This window comes from Nelumbo nucifera, chromosome 7, assembly GCF_055504915.1.
Source record: "Nelumbo nucifera cultivar China Antique chromosome 7, China Antique-T2T, whole genome shotgun sequence".
NCBI classification, from domain to species: domain Eukaryota; kingdom Viridiplantae; phylum Streptophyta; class Magnoliopsida; order Proteales; family Nelumbonaceae; genus Nelumbo; species Nelumbo nucifera.
Window position 1 is genome coordinate 52984675 of NC_142655.1, and position 17287 is coordinate 53001961.

A 17287-nucleotide genomic window follows, 5' to 3' on the forward strand; every position below is an offset into this window, starting at 1 on the left:
TTATTACTATAGATGACTCTTTCTTTCTTATTTTCTTCTATAAAATATTTTTAATTATAACTAATTAATAAAATGCAGCTAATGTTTTAGTGCTTTTAAACTCCTATAAAAAGGATAAACAATATAATACCCTAGGAAGCATATTTATATGTAAATCATAACCTTGTTATAATAAACAAAGCATATAAAGTACTATTTATAACTAAAATATCAACAGCATGTATTCTATAACAATCCATGTACAATTCCCATTGGACAGCCTCTTGCCATACAGCTTTTTCTTTTGCATATTAATGAAAGGTTATACTTTACCTTGTCTCAAAAAACATGTATTATAAAATAATTCTTAAACCCTTAAATTGATAAAGTGGAGGAAGAGACCATCTTGAAATGGTGCAACCATTTTTATCACTCTTAAAAGAGTACGTCCTTTTACAATTTCAAAAATATTAATAGATATTTTTTTTTGAGAAAAAGGGTAACTTTATTCTAAAGAGACAAAGAGTATATGAGAAGATGTACAAGCAGAGGCTAAAAGTTCTAAGAGTTACACAGGAAGAGAGCTAAAAATTTTAACAATATATACACAACATTTCCAATATTTCCAAGATATTTCCTATTTTAAGTAGTCAACATTTCCATTAGAAATTTAGAACTGACACTTTAAACCTTGTTTGTAAAGAAAGATGTTGAAAGAAAACACTCTGCTATAAATCATAATGGTAAGAAAAATTGAATCATTTCCAAGTTTAACATCCATATGATAATCCTCATGTCTATAATAGAAATGTACCATTTTTTATCAGTAATGGGAATTTCATTAAGAAAATTAAATTGAGAAACAGTACAGAAACTGAGTAGCCTTGGCTACCCCACTAGTATTTAAACTTTGCCACCTATCAACTTTTGATTTTCAGCCTTACAACTGAGCGCAAAAACAATGTTCCCTTTAACCCCTTGAGAACAGAATTGGCCTAGCAGCAACTATCACCTGCAAAAGTAGTTCTTGAGGTTCCAACGAGGTTCTCAAAATGGTTTGATCATGAAGAACTTGGTCATATAGTATAGACCATATCACCAGAAGTCAAAAAGTCAGTTTATCAAATGGTCTAACACTCAGCAATGCTCCAACACATGTACAGCTTCAGTGCTAACTAGTAAGACCTCTCAATGGATATAAATCATTGGATATCAACCATCAAGCTAAAAAACCTTCAATGTTGGAAATAAAAACCTATTCAGGGACCTCACCTAACTCAAAGAACCATCATTGAACCTAAAAGCTTAAACTGTTGAGGACCCTAAATAGGTTTTTATTCTCTAACATGCCCCTTCACGAGAAAGCCCATCAGGCTTGAACCATGGGCAAGCATAGGCCCACCCATACCTTGTGCTGAAACTTAATTCATTATAATAGGGGCAGCGAGGATAATTGAACACTAGAGCACTTAGCCAAACAGGCTTTGCTACCATCTTAAGGAAACCATTAAACCTAAAAAATTAAGTGTTAGGTGAGGTCCCTGAATACATTTTTTTCTCTAACATTCAGTATCCATCTTCAGGCCCTTCAAATATTATGTTGTGCAAATTTTAGCTAATAATGCAATAGGCCAATGGAAATTCTGAATTGGTCTGACTTATAAGCATGCAACTAACTCTGAGCCACAAAACCAATGGAAATTTTGAATTATCAAGTTTTCAACTCTAGCTACCTTGAAAAACTCACTCCAAATTCCAAATTGGTAGGCAGGTCAAATAAAACCAGGATTACCGTTGCATCCTTTGAGGCAACATTTTAAGAGGTTTAGAAGTCCCATCCTGAACTGAATATTAAGAAAGCTCCTGAGTTAAATTACTAAATGTTCAGACTTGCAGAAACCACGAATGCCCAGTAGAAATAACAAATAAACAACATAGAGATCCATCTACTTATAGTATCCTATTCCACCTTCCTAAAAGGGACACATATTCCTTGAGTTTTGTTGATTAAACGCACACATACAGGAAAGCTCAATTAAATGTTTAGTGGAAAAGGTACAGAAATGAAAAAGAGATCCAAATTCAGCTACCCGCATCAGAAACCTAGAATAGAAACTCCGGTGAGAAATAAGAAAACGAACTAGAAAGTCAGTTTCCGCAAAACAAAATATTAGAAATTTAGAATTTTCCAATCACCTAAGAAACCATATCAAAATTTCACTCCAAAAAGCATTAAAACAAATAAGAAATTAAAAAAAAAAAAAAAAAGACTGAATGATGCACACGGTTTAAATTTCAACGTCTGTAATCTAAGCCCTCCAAAGAAAACACCACTGAAACCTTCCAAGTTTACATAATATCTCAATCTTACCAATTAAACAACGAAAATTAAAGCAAATACGGTTAAAGTTCACCTTCATGGTACCTACTAAACCAAAAAGGAAATAATCTAAAACAAACAACGAAGCCCATAAACAAGCTATATCAAACTCATGTAGAAACAAAACACATTCACTAAGTGTAGCAAAAAAACGAGAAAATTCAAGGTTGAGCAGTTACCTCGGAGGGCGAATGATGAAGTTGACAAGCTGTTCCATCGATTAAGATAAGAAAATCAGAAAGTTTTTTCTATTTGCAGTTCAGAACCTCAGATTCATAGCTTTGTAGCAATGGCCGGCGAGTCGGCGACACCATGGCAGGTAGCAACGGCAACCAGCAAAGGCGCGACTATCCACGGATTCAGATCCACCATTGTCACAACGGCAACGGAATAGCCGATGGCTCGCCGTTCATGGTGATCGGATGACGGGAACTAAAGTAGTTTCTTTCGCAGACTTGCAGCAGCGGCAAGGGGGAATAGGGGTTAGAGGAGGAAGAGGAGAAGGGAAACAGTCAGTTTCTCGTTGAAGGCCAAAGAAGGCTTTGTCTTTTCCAAAGTTCCAGATGAATCTGAGTTCTTAAAAGTCGGATTTTTATTAGAACCAGAGAGTAGAGAGGGAAGGGATGAGTTGATTGAAGGGGGCATCAATCATACATGAGATATGCAATTGTAAGTTACAAATTACAATCCATTACCAACTAGTACCTGGTGCGGATGAACGGGGACGACTGACGAGATGGTGGTGGTGGGGGTGCGTGGCGCACGGTAATGCAAATTCTGAACCTCAATCTCCTTTTATTACAAATTACAATCGTCGGGAGTACGGCGCATGTCAGCGTGGATTTCGGCGTTTTCCTTTCTTTACCTTCTCCGAGCCCGAGAAAATTTTTGGTTTTTTTAGGAAAAGTTTATGATCAGTAGTTGAAACGATTATGTCAAGTCAGTCCCGAACTTCAAAATATATTTATATAGTAATTTTCCATCCAGTGAATTTTTATAAATAACAACTGATTGGCTACCATGTTTATGATTTCATTTAATTAATCAAAATATTTTTAGATATTCTAATTTTTAATATGTTATTGACGTTAATAATCAGTAAGTTTTTTGTATTATGTAGTAATCTAAATTTTCAAAATGTGTTTAATAGGTTATTGTCGTTAGCCGTTCATCAATTTTCTGTATTAATGTTGTAATCCGAACTTTCGAAATGTATTTAATAGGTTAAGTCCGTCATTTTTCTTTATGTATTACGTGATGACATGTGCCACTTAAAACTTTTAAAATATCAAAATTCTTCTTACTCATTGTTACGACGGTATCAGAAATTGATGATAGTGTTTTATAAACAAATTTGAACGAACCAATGACGGTGCTGAGAACTAACCAAGTTTCGACGACAGTTGAAACAACTATTGCTACGATTTCCTAAATATTCTTCACTTTTTTTTAATTTTATATAGCTATTGAAATTTTCCTGTATATTCTAAAATCCATCTTGGATAGTTGTTGCAGCCTTCCAATCTCAACTAGGATGCAAGGGAAATGATATTGATCTTAGCATTTACAAGGGAAAGGTTTTGTTGATTGTTAATGTTGCATCTATAACTTAGTTTCTTCTTTGTTTATTTCAAAGTTTACTTGTATTTGGATTTGACTTCATTTACCATAGGTTTGTCATCAGTAATTAGTAATCTATCGTTTCACAGGCAAAAAAAAGCAAGATTGCTTGGAATCAAGGTGGAACGATAACATAGTTTATTGGAATTAAGATTTAAACTAAAAGAGTTTTGTTGAAATTGGTTTATGTGAAAGTGGCAAATAAAGAAAATTAGGTGACACCTTATGGATAGCTTTGACATTTCCAAAATTAACTGACAGATTGTTAATGGTAGAGACCTATTAGACACATTCTAAAAGTTTGGGAAACCGCATAGACACGTTTTGAAGTTTGGGGACTGATTTGACACAACCCCTATTGATCAGGAATTTTCCCTTTTTATGTATTCATGTGAGAGATAATAATTTTTGTTAAAATAAAATTGAAAATAAAAATTACATTATGAAAAAATTGTTTTTTATTATCGTGATATATAAAGATTATTGCAAATTTAAAAAATAATTGATTACATGATAATTATGAATAATATAAAAAAATAGTCTAGATAGTGGATAATCATGTTTGTTATATTAAAAAATAATGTTATGTTATAATATGTTAAAAAGTAATATGTAATAATGAATTTGATAATCATTACTTTTCTTTCACTTTTTACTTTAGAGATTTTCTCTAAAAGATATAAACGTATAAATGGCGTCACTTAAGAATAAATAAGAACAACAATATATACAATTAGAAATAATGTTGCGGTACGATGACTGATTTGAAATTATTATGTGTTAGAGGTTAAGGCTTCATATTTAACAAAAAAAAAGTTTAAATAGTGGTGGAAAAAAAATGACAAAAAAATGTATCATGCTTAAAGGCGAGATGGTGACAATTATACGAATAAAGTAAAAATGTTTTTTTCCAAGAAATTAGCAACATAGCAACCATTATCCAGTGTCATCCTCTTTCTCTATGAAATTAGCAAAACATTGTTTTTCTTCGTAAAGTCACTTAGATCAAAAGTTGTTGACATTAATACTAGGCATGTAATGTATAAATTAGAAGACAATGTTCCTTTAATTTTTATTTTTATTATATTCAAATAAAAATTCAATAGCAATAATAATTTTTTAAAGAAATTATAAAATAATCAATAAATGACATCATCATTGACGATGTTGACAAAATAATAATTTGTCGACCCGCTACCAACCCTAAATATAAGGCTCAGCCTATTGACAAAATAAAGTTCATGTATTTGAGTTTGACTCCTAATACTCATCAAGTTTGTTTCTTTTAAACCCCTCAAGTTTAGTCCCATCCCCTAAGAAAAAACAAGTGTGTTCCATTCATGATCCATGTCTTATCCCAGCTATATGGGATTGTTTACATTAATCCATCAATATATTATATCCAATGTCATATCCATTCACCATTCAATTATTAATGCTTGAATCATTTCTTATTATTCTATTTTTTTTATTTTTTATATGATTTGAGTTATTATAGGTTTTTAGCCAACTTTTTATTTTGCCTATGCTTGAATATTTTGATATTTAGGGTAAAATACAAAAGCATCTCCTGAAATTTCTAACAACAGTAAAAACCTCCCCTTTAGTTTTTTGGTAGTGATCTCCCCTTGAGTTTAATTTTAACAAACACCTCCCCTGAACTTTTCAAAAAACTAACAAAGACCACCCCCCACTAACCCAAACAAAAAACATATAAAGATATAAAATTACCATTGATTTATCGTTAGGATGTCATTTAAAATATCAAAGTTGCCCTCATTCGAGCAACAACACTTTTACAATTTTTACCACTCTTTTTTTGGGGGCAAAAGAAAAATAAGGTAAACCTAACACCATTAGACAATGTTGGTGATAAAGGCTTGGTTGGGATTAGGAAAATGCAAAGAAAATGAAAAAAAAAAATGAGGAGCTTGGCAATAAATAAGGGCATTTGGGTTTTGATAATTGAAATTTATTTTGAGGCGGTTGGTATAGCGGGAGTAGACAATGCTAAAGGAGTTTTTTCAGGCATTATTAGGGAGATGCCACATCAACGCTACAACTTCAGTGAGGGTAGTCCACAAGATAACCGTTAGTGGCAATGGTGGTGGTTCATGTTCGAGAGCAAAACAGTGACAAAGTTGGCTTCGCCAAGAGGATGGTGGTCATTTTTGTTGGGAATAATCCATATATTTTTCCTTGTGAAAAATCACTGAGATCTTAACCACAAATATAAAGCATGCAGCAGTAATAAAACAAATAACCGAAACAGAGCAAATAACAATAGTATACACCAAGTTTTAATGTGGAAAACCCCTCAATGTGATGGTAAAAACCACGGGACCGAAATTCAAATCATCCACTATCAATAATAGTAATGGGGTACAATGTTTTTCTATCTAGTTACAACTATATGATGAACATCAAGAAACCTCTTGGATACCAACAACAAAAAATATCATTACGATGAATAACAAACATGAAATCTCTCACCAAAGGTGGAAGCAAAGCAATGTAAGCAAGAGAAGATGCTGAAAACGGATTTGTCATTTTCGTTTCAACCCTTGTAACTCTTCTTCTTCTTCTCTAAACCCATTTTCTATTCTCTGATATTTTCTAGAGAGCTATTAGAGTTTAAAGAGAGTAGAGTGAAGTGAGCTTTCACCAATTCGTTGGTTAGCCAAGGATGTATTGGTTTGCCTTGCAAGCTAATGCAAAAAGTCTCTTGACTTTCCATTTTCTTTCTTTTTGTCTTCTCTTTCTTTTCTTTTTCTTGTTTATATTAGTGGGTCCCACCTCATAAATGAGGGAACCCCAACAATCTCCCCCTCCTGATTTATGAGAATGGCTGCGCCATGCCCAAACCTACAATGCTTCTACAATATTCAAACTTTTCTTTCGGTAAGGGCTTGGTCATCATGTCTAATACATTCTTATTAGTGTGAATTTTCTCAAGTTGCACTTCCCTTTCTTCAAGAACATTATGAATCTAAGGATACCTCACATCAATATGTTTGGACTTAGAATGAGAGTTTGGATTTTTACACAAGTGAATGACACTCTGACTATCACAATGAAGTGTAAATCTTTCTTGCTTCAAACCAAGTTCATTTAAGAACCTCTTCATCCAAAATATCTCCATACAAACCTCTATGATAACTATATATTCAACCTCTGTACTTGGGAAGGCTACACTTTCTACAACTTGGACTGCCATGACACTGCTCCCCCAGCAAAAGTGAACAAGGAACCTGATGTAAACTTTCTAGAGTCAATGTCACCTGCCATATTAGCATCTGTAAACCCTTCAAGTATAGGTTTACCGCCACCAAAACACAAACATACTTTGGATGGGCCTTTCAGATACCTGATGATCCATTTCACTGCAAGCCAATGCTCTTTGCCTAGATTAGCAAGAAATCTACTAACCACACCAACTACAAGCCAATGCTCTTTGCTTGGCCTAGTATAAATCGTAACATACATAAGATTTTCAATGGCAGAGGCACAGGGAATGTTCTTCATTTCTCCTATTTTTTCTCATTCTTTGGGCTTTGATCACTACACAATTTGAAATTATTTTCTAATATAGTACTAACTAGTTTTGCTTTATCCATATCAAATATTTTAAGCACCTTTTCTATGCAACTTTCTTGTGACAATCACAATCTCTTGGATTTCCTATCACATGAGATTTTCATATTCAATATTTTTTGAGTTGAACCTAAGTCCTTTATGGAGAAAGATTTGCTTAATTGCTTCTTTAACCTATCAGTTTTTCTCTTATCTTGTCCAACAATCAACATATAGAAAAAGAATGATAAAATCATCACTAGAAAAATACTTGGTGAAAACACAATGATCTGAAGTTGTTTTACAATACTCATGCATTGTCATGAAATATTCAAACTTTCAGTACCATTGTTTTGGAGCTTGTTTCAAACCATACAAACTCTTCCTTATCTTGCAAACCATACGTTCTTTTCCTTTGACTTCAAACCCTCCGGTTGTTTCATGTAGATGTCTTCTTCCAAGTTACCATGGAGAAAAGTTTTTTTGACATCTAATTGTTCAACCTCCAAATCCATACTTGCGGTCAAGCTCAAAGCAATACGTATTGATGACATTTTTATCACTGGAGATAAATTTTCATCAAAACCGATGCCATTTTTCTGTCCAATTCCCTTTACAACCAATTTTGGCTTGTACCTTGGTTGCGAGTTTATATGTTTATGCTTCAACCTTTATACCCATTTGTTCTTGAGTGCATTTTTACCCTTGAGTAGTTACACCAAATCATAGGTATGATTCTTATGAAAAAAGTCCATCTCCTCTTGCATAACCTTGAACCATTTTTTTCTTTTCTCATTTTCTTGAGATTAATGATAGCTTTTGGATTCACCTGCATCTAAAAGCATTATGTATTCATTTGGTGCATATTTTGTCAATGATTGGCGTTCCCTAGTTGATCTTCTTAATTCAGTTGGTGGCTCTTGAGGGGGTTATTCCCTTATTCATCATCACTGTCAATATCTCCATTGGGAACATTTTCATTATTTTTTGAGTTCACATTTTCTTGTTTTCTGTGCACCAAAGGATGAGACACTGGCTCAAAGTCTACAAGTTCACCATCATCTGCTTGACGCTTCTAAACTTTTCAAAGTCTTCAATTGTTTGGTCTTCAAGAAATACCACATCTCTACTATTGATGATTTTCTTTCCCACTGGATCCCATAGCCTGTAACCAAACTTTTCATTTGCATATCCCAATGAAACACATTGCTTGGTTTTGTCATTAAGCTTAGACCGTTCATCCTTGGGTATATGCAAAAACGCTTTGCAACTAAATACCTTGAGATGATCATAGGAAATATATTTTCATGTCCATACCCTTTCAACAACATCACCATTCAAAGGAACTGCAAAAGATAAATTAATCAAGTACACAGTTGTACGCATTACTTCTCCCCAATAACACCTTGGCAACTTTGCTTGTGATAGCATGCATCTAACTCTCTCTAGAATGGTGTGGTTCATCCTCTCAACTACACCATTTTGCTGTGGGGTCTTAGGGACTAGTTGCTCATGTTGAATGCTATTATTTTTACAATAATTTTGAAATGAACTTTCATACTCACCACCATTGTCAGTATGAATACACCTGAGAGGTCTACTTGTCTCTCTTTCAACCATAGCACAAAAAACATTAAATACATCTAGTACTTGGTCTTTAAATTTCAAAGCATAAGCCCATACTTTTCTACTAACATCATCTATGAAAGTAACAAAGTAAGCTGCACCACCAAGAGTTTTGATTTTCATAGGCCCACAAATATCACAATGAATCAGTTCTAAAACATGTTTTGTTCTATGAGGAGGAGTCTTTGAAATGAAACTCTATTTTGTTTACTAACTAAGCAATGAATGCAAGTGTTAAAATGTGTACCTTTCATGTCGGTTAATAGATTTTTCTTGCCAAGAATTTGCATTATCTTCTCGCTCATGTGAACCAATTGTTTAGAGAGAGTAGAGAGTGAAGTGAGCTCTCACCAATTCATTGGTTAGCTAAGGACGTGTTGGCTTGCCTTGCAAGCCAATGCAAAAAGTCTCTTGACTTTCCATTCTCTTTCTTTTTGTCTTTTCCTTCTTTTCTTTTTCTTGTCTTTATTAGTAGGTCCCACCTCATAAGGAGGGAACGCCAACACTTTTGGATGGAGAGACTATGGCAAGGGAGAGAAGGACAATGCAAACGGTCTTGTGGAACTGGTTTCAAACATTCTGATGTGCGCATAATAGAGCATGGTTTTAGAAAACGACCTAGAAACAAAACTGTTATGGCCACCAGTTTCTGGGTTTATGGTTCAACCGTCCAATTCGAATGAATGAGCCGTTATGACAAAAAAATAAAAAATAAAAAGGCCAAAACCATTGAACGGGTCAACGGGTCATTGACTGATTCAACAGTTTTTGCCCTGGGACCGGGTTTGGGGTAAAACAAAACCGGTTTCCAAGACAATTTCCAAGCTAAACAGTCCAACTGTCTAGGTCAACTTGGGTTCAAAAAGCATGGAATAGAGGACTCATATAATCATCAAATGGCGTCACATCCAGTTTCTTTCCTTCTTTTAAAATGTATGTCACTTTTTGTTTCTATAAATCATAGTAGAGCAGATTATTTTTTAGGGTAAATTACAAAGACCCCCCTGTACTATGGGGTTTGCGACAACGTCCTGTACTTTGTTTTGCGACAAAGACCTCCCTATACTATGACCATTATACAAAGACTCCCTTTGACCGTTGAGTCAGATGATGGAATGCGTTAAATTACCAAAATACCCCACTAAACTTTTTCTATTTTATTTTTTTGCCCTTTTTCTCTTAAAACCTAGTTAACCTATTGTTTTCCCTTTCTTCTCTTATTTTCCCCTCCATCACCATCTTCTCTCATTCTTTCTCTTTCCCAAATCTTCGAAATGAAAGGGCAGAGGAAACCCATTTCTCATCTTCCCTTCTCTGTCTTCAATCTCCTCTTTATAGCCGTCGCCGACGATGCCACGATCATGGGAAACTACAATGCTTGATAGCCAACAATAGATGCCTGCCCATAACACCGAGAAATAAATGTCTCTTTCTTTCATTCCCTCTATAAATCTGTCGGCGCAAGATATGGATTTCTGTAACTAGCTCACTACCTCTGATTGACTCGGGGCAATTTTCTTGTAATCAGAGATAGGAATCGGCGAGCGAAGATGTCGTTGAAGTAGGATTGTGGTCACCACCACCATCACAAGTGGAAGAAGCTATTTTCCTGGCAAGTATTCGTCGTGATTTTCGTATCCATCATTGTAATTCTGTTCGCCATCTTCCTTGTATGGCAGTTGCCTTGGATATCAAATTCATCAGCTTGTTTATATTCTCCGATTGCTTTGCAGCCTGCCTCATTAACTAGTGGAACTTGCTTTTGTTTTGGGTGTGAGGATTGAAGCTTGTTGTATCTAAGAAGACGAGCTCACCACTCCGAAGCTATCGAGCAATGAGGGGTTGCTCCTAGTCAATCCCATTTGAGTTGCCTTCTGTAAAAGTGCAGTCACTGACAGGTGGGTTGAGTTTCCTTGATGGTTTTGGTTGTTGCTGAAATACAAAGGCGCTAAGCTTTATACCAACTGGCCTTTGTTTCCATTCTCCTCTTTTAATCCACGTGGGGATGTTGATAAAGACAGATTCCCACCCGTCGATGGCCACTGCGGCTGAATGCATCCTCCGTAATCGACCATTGAAGAGGAGGAGCTAAACATATTGGTCGATGCCACTTGCACCAATTCAGGCAAACCTGTTGAACTCGTTGCCAAGAAAGCATTAGAATTAGCTGCCACATCATTGGGATTCAAATGAGAATTGGCTTGATCCAGCCACAGCGAATCTCCGTTTGGTTGTAGTATTTGCTTGCTTGTACCAGCAGCCAATCACCGTTTGGCTGTAGTCGGGATTAAATGGGTTCAATATTGACGCTGTAGTATTTTCAATTCCCATCTTCAAGGGTAGTATGGGGATTAAAAAAATATTGTAACGGCCTTTTTGGATGGAAGGCTAATGAAAGGGGGTCCTTGTCTCATGGTCATAGTATAGGGGGGTCTTTGTCACAAACCCCATAGAACAAGAATTTACCCTATTTTTTATTGAAGAGCACAAATAAGTTCGATATGTCGATGCTCTACGTACTGTGAGACATGGAATAAAGTTATCTGTGCAAAATGTTCTCAACAACCATGATTTCTCCCAGCTTGATCAAGTTGAGGAATTTTCGAGTTCAATCCATTGAATTTCAAGGAGGATCGACAGAGGATTGAAAGAGGAAAAAGAAAATAATAAAAATTCTTTCAGGGTTCCTCTCCTCTTTAGATAGTGCAATTTTCAAGCAGGGATTTATGTCGATGGAGTTTAGCAATGAGAGATTGAAAAGATGATAAAGAGATCAAAGGAGGTTTTTGCCTACTTTTCGGATAGCATTATTTCAATAAATTGTATGTAAAATAATTTATAAAAGAGTAAAATGAATATTTAGAATAGTTGATACATCAATTTAACGATTTCCCTTTGGGTTAGTGACAGAAGGGAAGTCTTTGTCAAATTTTTAAAAGTTCACGGGAGAAGTTTGTTAAAATGAAATTAAAAGAGAGAATTTTATTATTATTAAAAACTTTAGGAGGTTTTTGTATTTTACTCTAACATTTAATTATTTATCATTGGACCTGCTCGTAAAAAATAAAAAAAAAAGGTTTCTTAAAGATAAGGGAAATTTTTGCCCTTAATATCAATAAAAAGTAATATAATTTTATATAATAACTAAAATGGGGTAAATTTTTGAAAAAATATCAAGAAAGGGCACTATTATTCGTCTTCCTCCTCTGCGCTTTATTCATGCGAATGATCATAACATTCTGACGCTCTACCCCTTTGAACCCATCGTAGCCCTCCAAAATCGCCTTCATGAATAGCACGGATACTCCCGACATGTCCTTCTACATTAGCTCGTTCATCTCTGGCTTGTCTCCATAGTACGTCTATGCCGGCTCACCATTCTGTTAGACAATGTATGCCCTTAGTTCCAATCAGAATGATGTACATTATGACATTTAATGTAAATGAAAAAATTACATATTTGATTCATATTATTATGGTGTGTTTCTGTGTAATACCCTTAAACTGGACACTTATGAGACTCGTGTTAGTTTAGAATCTTCACAGCTGTTGGATAGATCTTAGGAGATTTATCCACCAAGGCTGACACTGATGTGCCGCCAAGTTAGTTGGAGTGGCCTGTCTCAGTTGCCAAGGTGAGACCTGCGGTACATGCAGTGTGGGTTTTCTTGAAACCCCAAACCGGACCAGAATTCCAGTATTGCTCTGGACCTCGATTATGATACTACACTAGGTGTCGGATTGAGTTGTCTTTGATATGCCAATTAGTGAGATCCTTAGAGGGGGTCAAAACCTGGGTATGTTGGGACAGTTCGAGAATTCATCTGAGTGGGTGAACATAGTGACAGGATCATTCCCTTTGTCGGACAAAGTGAATGATCGGGGATGCACTCTCTCTGATGGAAACCTAAACTGTCGGCAGTTGATTTCAGCCGTTGAAATTTGCTTTGCAAAATATATACGGATATACATATATATAATGGTTTCGAAATGTTTGCAAAAGGTTTTAATTCGCAGGATCCATGTGTGTAGAGATTGCAGCACTATACTTTGCAGCCGAGGGAGAGGTCCTCTTTTGTCGGGCAGTGTTTGATCATTATGGCCTGAGAGGTTAAGTGTAAGACCATTGAGGGTAATACCTGATGGCTAATCTTGCATCTGCCCACAATTCTTAGATTTTATAAGGTGGCTTGACCCAAGGACCATTTAGTGTAAATGTTGGGCCCATTAAGAGCCCAGGGTGATGGACTCAGGGGTTCACTGTTTCCTACAGTAAATTTGGCCAGGCCTTGTAATAGAGGTTGGGCTGAACCTAATGGGCGGATGTGTAGATCAATGTTTGATGATTATGAGCTGAGAGGCCTTGTAATAGGGTAAGTGAGCATATGGACTTAATGGGCCCAAAGCCCAACTCAAATTGGCTTAATGAGATTAGTAAAAAGTGGGTGGTTCTGAGATTTAGATCAACAGATAGGATAATGGATTATCCTTATCCACTCAAAGAGTCAAGATCCAAATAAAGATTTGGATCAGGAAACTCCTAAAGAAAGGGATTATCCTTATATCTTAAAGAAAGTCCAGATCCAAATAAAAGATTTGGATTAGGAAAATCATAATGGGATTAGGAGAACATCTCTTTAAGGCTATAAATAGAAGAGCAGGGCGAATCTCTAGATCATCTAACAGACTGTTGAATTCCAGAGAGAAACAACACAATTTGACTGCACTGTCTTCTTCTCCCATACTCTTGCCACCATACCAGTTCTATCTCCACTTGTGGGAGCGATTAAAAATAGTTCTTGATATTACCTTTTAGCAAAAAAGGTAATCTGAAGTCGTGCTCACTAGCCCTCTATCAGATTTTTGCTAAAGAACCATCCTGCTGATTCTACTTCATCCTGCACCGTTTCAAAACTCTTTATGTACCAATTACATTAAAAGAATGATCAATTACATTAAAAGATTGTCTTTATGTACCAAATTCTCTTTAGTAATATAATTATTATTAAAAGAAATAACAAATTCCTCGCATACGGTGAACTTGAGAATGATCTCTATGTTTTTCATCATTTTTTGGAACTAACATAACTGAAACTATGTCGTATAATAACCCCAAAACAAGAACGCGTGATACAGTCAATCCCATGTTCCTATGACATTACCCACTTTGTCACATTAAGATAGATCGTATTACAAGGTTGGTAAAAGATGGTCATTTGGATTTTCTAACTGTAGAATATCTTCCAACCTGTAAACCTTGCCTTCAATGTAAGATAATGAAACGACCATTTAACGGTAAGCCTGAAAGATCGACAAGCACGTTTGACCTTATACATACTGATGTATGTGGTCCCATGAATGTTAGGACACGTAACCAACACGTTTATTTCATAACATTTACCGATGATTACTCATGGTATGGTTACGTGTAACTAATGAGACATAAGTCTGAATCTTTTGAAAAGTTTAAAGAATTCAAACACGAGGTCGAGAAACAATTAGGGAGAGAAATTAAGACCCTTCGATCAAATCGAGGTGGCGAGTATCTCTCTAACGAATTCATGGACTAATTAAATGACAATGAGATAGTATCACAATTAGTTCCACAACTAGACGGTCTGTCAGAGAGGAGGAACCAGACTTTGTTGGATATGGTCCGATCACTTCTCGTACAGTCTGAGTTACTCACATACTTTTGGAGTTATGCATTAGAGACTACGATATACGTGCTGAACCGGGTTCCAACCAAACCAGTTCCGAAGACTCCTTATGACCTTTAGACTGAAAAGAAACCAAGTGTAAGATACTTAAAGATTTGGGTTTGTTCGGCACATGTTAAAATAACGAGTGCGGACAAATTAGAATCCAAGACCAGTCGTTTCCTATTCATAGGCTACTCCAAAGGCTTTGTGGGTTACTTATTTTATGACCCAGGAGAACATAATGTTTTCTGTAGTCGAAATGCCCATTTCTTTGAAGATGATTACATCCGGAACAATCATCGTCTAGAAGTTGTTCTTGATGAGAAGAGCTAAGAGGTAGTGGGAGATGTCCCACAAGCCCCAGTAAATGACCAACCTAGGAGATCTAACCGGGTGTCCAGGCACCCGATTCGTTTTGGCTATGACCAAGATAGTTAATTAGTGAAAGCCACGACCAATGAGGAGGATCCCGTGATTTATACGGAAGCTATGTTGGACATAGATTCCTTGAACTGGGTAGATACCATGAGAGTTGAAATGGACTCAATGGAGAGCAATGGATTATGGACTCTAGTAGATCCGCCCCCTAGGGTAAAAGCAATTCATTGCAAATTGATGCATAATTGGAAGAAGGGCCCCGATGGTAAGGTTGAGACCTACAAGGCTCGTCTTGTGGCGAAAGGGTACACTCAGAAAGAAAGAATCGATTATGAGGAAACCTTTCGCCGGTGGCCATGCTTAAATCCATGATTACGAGATTTGGCAAATGGATGTCAAAACTGCGTCCCTGAATGGGGATCTTAGTGAAGAGATAGATCTATATGTAGCAACCACAAAATTTCATAGTTGCAGGTCAAGAACACATGTATGTAAACTAAACCGATCCATATATGGACTTAAGCAAGCTTCTAGGAGTTGGAACAGTCGGTTTGACTCTACCGTCTAACAATTTGACTTTGAGCAAAACCCGGAAACTCCTAATTAGATTAGGAATGATGATCTTTATCTACAGATAAGATAAGGGATTATCCTTATCTCTTAAAGATTGGATAAGGAAACTCCTAATTCGGTGGAAGCAATCTTTTGATCTTTCTTTGGACGTGAATACGTTCATTGGAGGTTATTACTATTTCGTATCAGGTATATCCCTCCACTCCCTTTTGGTTTTATATCTGGTCTGGTTTCGATTCAAGATTGATCATTGAAAATGCAGTTTTCTAAAATAGGGAATGTGATTCCCACATGGGAGAGAGAGAAAATTTTTTGAAATTTCGCCCAACCTTCCTGTAGGGTTCGGCCATCCATATAATGGATTTGTCATCCCTTCACATTCACCTTCATGAACGGTTCCTCTTTCGGGTCCACCACCGCCTTGTGTAGGATGGGTCACGCCTTCACCAATGCGTCCTGGTGGTGCTATAGAACGTACGCAGCGTTCGATAGACCCTCTCTATCGGTGACCATGGTCTTTCCAATCTTCGTTAGGGAGTACTCGCACTCTGAGTAGCCATCGGCTATGTGCTTTGAGAAAACATCGTAGTTGGTGAGCATTTGAAGGATGTGCTAGAGATTTTCAGGATCGCTAGTTGGGAGGACACGCGCTAGGATCTCGGAGGCAGAGAGAGGGATGTTGGAACTACCTTGCCAGATGGCGTCGGGGACCTTGATGCGGATGATGGCGTTGAGGGATATCGGGATGCTAATGATGTTGGCAAGCTCCAGCCTAGCGTTGTTTCGGGTTTCCATTGTCTCGTCCGCCATGGATGTAAAGCTCTGCTTCTGAGATCTTACTTCTTAGTGACAACTGTCACTGCTTTTGTTGGTTTTTGATAAGGAAGTGAGAGAGCGATATTATTTACTACACCGACTGTCCACTGTTGTTTTGGGTTTCTGTTGTTTTTTCCGCGCGCATAGTTGTCATCGGTGACCTTAACCTCCTACGAATATAGAGGAAGAGGAGGAAGACGAGCAATGCCCTTTCTTGATACTTTTCTAAAAAAATTACCCTATTTCAGTTATTATATAAAAATATTATTTCTTTTTTATATTAAAGGCAAAAAGTTGCCTTTATCTGGTAGAACCGAAAAAAATGCCTCTCCTTGGGCCGAGTACCAAATTTCATCGAGTTATGAGTGCAAGCCCACTTAATCAACATTACGTGCGAAAATTGGCTCCAGTTCTCACAGGATCATGTTCACATTGCTCGCACAGTCACTTGAAGCCTTGCATTGAGAATATCTTACCCATTTATAAAAACAAAAATGGATGAGCGTGCATCGTCCAACACCCTGATTTTACATTTCCAATTCTACCCCTCCCTGATTTCATATTTCCAATCCTAACCCCCCTTAAAATGCTTGAATTATATATATATATATATATATATATATATATATATATATAATAT

At 36.4% G+C, this 17287-nt stretch overlaps 1 protein-coding gene and 1 pseudogene across 3 annotated transcripts in view; both read right to left on the reverse strand.

The window, feature by feature from the left end:
• ALG3 (asparagine-linked glycosylation 3) overlaps window positions 1–3298 on the reverse strand; it is a 72534-nt gene extending 69236 nt beyond the window's left edge. The window contains exons 1-2 of one of the 3 annotated variants that reach the window (XM_010277872.3): window positions 3065–3297; window positions 2539–2813 (exon numbers count right to left, since the gene is read on the reverse strand). The gene's annotated coding sequence lies outside the window, so the exon portion shown is untranslated. Of the gene's footprint in view, window positions 1–2538 lie in introns of all 3 variants that reach the window. The other 2 variants (XM_088891235.1, XM_088891236.1) reach the window with 2 other exon arrangements.
• Window positions 3299–12351: 9053 nt separating this feature from the next.
• On the reverse strand, window positions 12352–16641 carry LOC104611016 (nicotinate N-methyltransferase 1 pseudogene; annotated as a pseudogene).
• Window positions 16642–17287: the final 646 nt, after the last annotated feature.